At 46.1% G+C, this 6069-nt stretch overlaps 1 pseudogene; it reads left to right on the top strand.

Moving 5' to 3' along the window:
* Nucleotides 1-1250: 1250 nt before the first annotated feature.
* LOC143695882 (uncharacterized) lies at nucleotides 1251-5618 on the top strand (annotated as a pseudogene).
* The last annotated feature ends 451 nt before the right edge of the window (nucleotides 5619-6069 follow it).

Genomic DNA, 6069 nt, shown 5'->3' with positions numbered 1-6069 from the left:
TATATGGATGACATTCCATCCTGGTTTGAAAAGACAGGTGTCTCCTAAGGAAGGCAGGAGCTTCCTGTGAAATGGAAAATGTAATCTCCCTCCCTCTGAATTATTATGATTTTGAAATTAAAAAGCTCTCAAGCAAAGATATGGGAATAAGAATACCAGTTCTTTGCTAGGAAAACTAAAAATACAAATGCAATAGTACAAACAAAAAACCCCACTGGCAGAGTCAGAATATGACCTGACACCCTGTGGGTCAGTGTCGTTATAGGGTATGACACAGTATAAAAGTACATGACTCCATCAAAAGGGTGCAAGAGAGAAATTTATTAAACGTAGCTTTTATAGTTCTTCCAGATATTTACACCCATCTAACACATATACAATGCCCATTGGCCATAAAAGAGAAACAAAGTGCCTCGTAGGCGACCAGGGAGCCACGACACTCTGGGAGCCAGCCAGAGTCCATATCTCCCAACTTTCTCTCCTTCCTCTGGTCTCCATGGTAATGACCTTGGTTTTCCTTCAGGAGAGATATAGGGCTTCTCCTTATCTTCAGGAGGCCTTGCTAGCTCACAAGGACAGCACAGAATGTCTTTCCCAAAGGTCAGGATGGTGGTAGCAGTCCAATTAAATGGAGGCTGCAGTGCTCCTGCAGTGACAGGTGGGGTTCTGTTGAAGCAGTGATCCTGTAGAAGGGTGGAGTTTTCCTCTGAAGCTCCAGTGGTGGCATAGATGGGCCTGGACTTCCTCTGGGAATGCAGTGGAAAAGAAAGCTGCTCCTCTGGGAATCCAGTGGGAAAAGGCTGTCTCTCTTCTTCCCAATGTCAAATTATATCCAGGTAGGAATGCTTGGCTCCTCCCTCTGGCCGGAGCATCTCACAATGGGATGATGAATTTTTCATCAGTCATGCAGTGACACTCAAGGGCCCAATAACAGAAGATATCTCCCAGAGGGGGGATTGTTGAGGAAGAGATAAAGTAAACTGTTGTAAGAGACGGTCCAAAGTTTCCCTTATTTGCCTCACGACCGTCACAAGGACAGAGAGGAAGACCCTGAGGACCCTGGCTGGAGTTCTGGCCTGGTTGGGGTGGATGCTCGCCAAGTGATTGTTTGCAGCTGTGCTTGCTGTGCCCCCACGTTACAACTGCTTTGAGCAGGGGCTGACAGGGAGCGGCTTGCTCTGTACACTTACACCTGCTTCACCATCCATGCTCATCACAATGGCCCATGAATTTCCCCACCTCTTGGCCAGATGAACTTTCTGGGGTAACTCTGGTGATCCCCCCATAGAAGATCCCTCATCTGCCTCACAAGCACTGTAAGGGAAGCCCCCTCCCAAGGACTGAGACTGAGACCCTTAAAATTCTAACACAGGGGCGCGGGCCTGACCAAAGTGGGATGTTTGCCAAGTGTTGCCTGCAGGTGTGTTTGCTGCACCAAGACTGGTTTCTCATAGACACCAATCCTGAAACAATGGGTCTCGCTCACCGCTGAGATTGATTTGTCCTGTTTTGGAACATGGACTGTCTTACTCATTTTCAATAGACTAATTCTCCATTGTCTTTTATCTGTTCTCCCCTTGGTGGATGACTATAAAAAACCCCTGAGTTAACCAAAGAATTTGAGATTCTCCCCAACGTGACAAGATGGATCTATTGGCTGGACCACGAGGATTTTGTCTCTCCGTTGGTAGCTATTCCCACCCCTGTCTTTTTCTCTCTCCCTCTATCCTTTATCTCCTTTTTAATATTTCTATCGTATTTGCTGTGGGCACTCAATAAAAGGTGCATTTCTTTTGATTAATACTGAAATCCCCTCCATGTTGTTTTTTCACTCTGAGATCAGTTAATGAACCATCACAACCCCACTTGTACGAGTGGATCGTGACATTAAATTGCCATCATGAACAGGATTCTGACAGACAGAGGGGTTTGCAGGGTTGTGTGTAGTCTGTAACAGGGGAAGGATGTTTCACTCCAGCAGCACCGAGCCCGATACCCTGAAAGGGGTGAGCGGTTGTCTAAAAAGGAAAGGGAGTGACCCAAATTTCCCACAAACTGCACATGCCTAGGTGAAAAGCACCCCCATACTCAGTTGAGGGTTCTGTCTTCAGAATTTCACAAAAGATCTCTTAGTGCAAAAAGGGAAACTGTTTTTGTGTATGTGTGAATCTGGACTGTCTGGGAAGTGAAGGGACTATTTGAAGTAACTGAGTAGAACCTCCCAGGCACACTTAGTCTCTTCACCCACCCAGGGAAGCAAGGGAAACACAGCAGAGGCTGTGTGGTTGTGTGCCTTAAGTCTACACCTCCCTGTCATGGTTTTGGTCCCTTCACAAAATGACTGAAAACCTCAGCACAAAAGTTGAAGCTGAATTTTATGCTCTACGAGCCAAACACAATGCCAAACCTTCTCCCGGAGGAGAAGAACGGGCACAAAGTAACTGATTTAATTTGGAAAATGTTATTGATAGAGTATGTTCCTTACAACATGAAACAAAATTTAAACTGGGCAAAAATAAAACTATTCTTTGCTCAGTTTTGGGAGCTTGTCTCACTGCAGCTATAAAAACTCTCTTAAAGTGAAGAAGTGAGGAAAAAGCTATAATGGACTCCCTTCAAAACCTAGTTGAAATTTGGCAAAAAATTAAATGAAGAAAGGAATGAGATCCATCTGTTACGAGCTGCCCTTAGAGAGGAACATGTTAAGAATTCACTGAATGCTGATTCCTCAACACAGGCAGAGGAAAAGAAACTCCGCACATTAAACAGATTTATCCCCATAAGGAACTAGAGGCAGTAAAAAAACTGAGGAAAAAACTGCTGCCCTCATTTGAGACCCTTGGTTAAAACAGAATATAATTATATTAATGATGAAGATTTTGAACCACATATCACAACTAAACAAATACCATTCAGCACTACCAAATTGGCTGAGCTGAAGAAAGAATTTGGGCGCCTCCCACAAGAATCGGAGATAGAATACGTCTTCCAAGTGTCCCTCACTGGTGGAGATCAAATTAAATTAATTGAACAGGAGGCCAGTGGGTACTGGGGACATGGAGTTTTCTTAACAACAGGAGATAAGCGTGACACGTGGTCCCTGACACAATGTGTGCCTTTCTGGGCCAGGGGAATTAATCCTTTGGAAAGGGGAGACCCTTTAGCTATAGTCAGTACCCCCGACCAGCTTTTGGAAGGCGCCCACAAAGCCACCTGCCTGCAAATGATTCATGAAAAAGGTTGATTCCTGGTTTTCAGTCACCAGTGCAATTACCTGTAAAGCCTGAAATTATGACTCCTTTAATTTGAGGGCTTCCTAAACCTACAGCAATTACTTTACAGAAAACCATACTGGCCTTGGGTCCCGTAGAGAGACTAGATAGATTCCTTGGTAACCCCACTGACCAAACTGGATCTACTGATCCAGGTTTCACTCCATACTCCATCCCCTCACAGCCCCCAGCTTCTCAATCTGATTCACCTGCCAGTAGCCATAAAGTTTGGACATGGAGCGAGGTTGCAGTAGATTTGATTAATTACAGTAGATGATATGGACCTGTAAAAACCCTGGAGGAGAAATCAGAAAAAACAAATGGTGTTTGGTTTATCACGGCTCCTCACGGTGAAAATTTAGGGAAGGGAAAACAGATCTCTAACCACCACCATTGGTGGTTGTTGGAAGTTAAAAGGGGGGTCCCCAGAGAGGTGATGGATGGTTTGCCCCTTGATAAATTACAGAAAATAATAACGAATTTGGCACTATCAGAAACCGAATTTATCAGTTCAACCCAGTGCACCCCTCCCATCTCAGAATCCAGCCAGTGAGCCAAAAGAAACCCTCTCCCAGCCTCTCCCTCAGAATTTAGGATGTGAGCCAAAGCAAACACAGAACCAGAGAAACTAGGTTCTCCATCCCTTATAGGTGAGCAAAGGGCTGGAGCATGGATGTATCTGAGAATGCTCACTAAACATAAATCAGGAGATATATTGATCGCAGCTATCACAGGCCTCAAACAGGCACTTGTAACCTTTCTGATTGACACTGGGGCAGAAATCTCTGCACTAACAAAAAGGATGCCCAGAAGTGTAGAATTGTTCCAACAAAGAAACAATGTTGTGCTTTAAATGCCCTAGGAACTACAGAATCTATGAATGTGGCCTTAGTAAAACTCACGCTCCATGGAGAGGAGAATCAATTAGTTGTCAAAATTGGGGATATTCCAAACAATTTATTAGGGATGGATGTTATTGCTGGGAGGCAGTGGGAAGATTCTGAGGGATTCCTGTGGTCATTTGGCGTGCCACGTCTTAACATTAGACTGCCCCAAGCTGCATCCTCCTCACTGTCTAGCAAAATTATTCATGTAAAACAATACCCTCTACCTTCTGGTGCCAAAGAGGGCATCAACTGGTTATACAGGACTTGTGAGACCAAGGAGTAATAGTCAATACCCATTCTCTTTTCAACTTGCCAGTGTGGCCAGTTTGGAAACCCAATGAGAAGTGGAGGCTGACAGTAGACTTCTGCAGGCTTAATGCCAACACAGACCCTCTTACAGCAGCGGTCCCAAATTTGGCTGAATTAATGACATCAATTCAAGAAAAAGCTCACTCAATCATGGCAACTATAGATGTCAAAGACATGTTTTTTATGATACCGCCAGAAGATATGGACCGTTTTTCCTTCACATGGAAAGGACAGCAATACACTTTCACTAGGCTTCCCCAAGGCTACAAACACTCCCCCACTTTGGCCCACCCTACTTTAGCCCAGGAATTAGAAAAAACACCCAAACCTGATTCTGTAGCTGTTTAACTATACATTGATGACATTCTGGGCTGGGGGGGGGTGTGTGTGTGTGAAATAGAGGTAGTAGGGAAACATCAGCAGAAAATAATCTCTCACTTAGAAAGTCTTGATTTGCAGATGCCCCCAGAGAAAATTCAGAAATCTTCTCAGGAAGTGAAGTTTTTGGGAATTTGCTGGAAAGGAGGTATGACATGTATTCCACCTGATATCCTAACCTCTTTAGATCAGATCAAAATGCCTGAATCCAGGAAAGATCTCCAGCAAGCTCTAGGATTATTAGTGTTCTGGAGAAAACACATTCCAGATCTTTCAATAATTGCTAGGCCCCTTCATGACTTGCTGAGCAAATGGGGTGAAATGGGATTGGACTCCTTCTCAGGAGGAAACATTGCAATTGCTGTTTTTTGAAGCAACAGCTCACCAAGCACTGGACCCTATCCATCCCACAGATCCCTTTCAGCTGGAATGGGGATTTGGCTCCTCAGGGCTGTCAGTACAGCTACGGCAGCAGGGTCCTGAGGGTCCGATGTGTGGGAGGTTAAGATATTGTGATGTTACGGTCAGGCAGAACCCCTCCCCTTTTACTGTTACCTTTTACCGTTAACCCCTGTTATAAATGACCTGGTTCAACTGTTAATCAAGGCCATTTTACCGTCCACCACATTGGTGTGTGCGTGTACTTGGTCCGTGTGGCAAAGGTGCTGCCACCGAGCCGTTCTTGACCCAGGACCCCACGCCCCAAGCGGCGGCAACAAGTGGTGCTGAAACCCGGGACAATCCGGGAAGCAGGAACCGCCTGGGCGAGTGAACGGCAACCGGAGCAGCAGGACTGTCCCCGGCAGGGAGGACGCTCCCAGAGGACCGGCGAGAGGGGAAAGTCTCGCGCTTAGGACCGGCAAAGGAGGAAGTCTGGTGCCGAGGACCGGCGAAGGAGAAAATGGAGTACCTCCCAAAGGTCATTTTTAAAATTCATAGGCAGTGGGGCGTAGACTGCGAGCCAGGAGATTTTATCCTCGTAGTGTCGAGGCTCCTGCGGATTGGGGTTATTGGGCAGCTGGTGGATATTTTCCACCTCGAAGTGTGGGATAGTTGTACCGGGGCCCTAGCAGAGGAGGCTTTGTCCTCAGGCTCGGGGCGAAATCTTAAATTATGGGGCAGAGTCACGCAGGCTCTGCGAAAAGTTCAGCAGGAGCAGGAAATGTGGAAAACCACACAGGACTGTTTGCAGGCAGGGCCCCGGCAGGGTGTGGGGGCGGCCG

The sequence above is a fragment of the Agelaius phoeniceus genome, chromosome 27 (assembly GCF_051311805.1).
Source record: "Agelaius phoeniceus isolate bAgePho1 chromosome 27, bAgePho1.hap1, whole genome shotgun sequence".
NCBI classification, from domain to species: domain Eukaryota; kingdom Metazoa; phylum Chordata; class Aves; order Passeriformes; family Icteridae; genus Agelaius; species Agelaius phoeniceus.
This window is presented reverse-complemented; position numbering and strand designations above follow the sequence as displayed.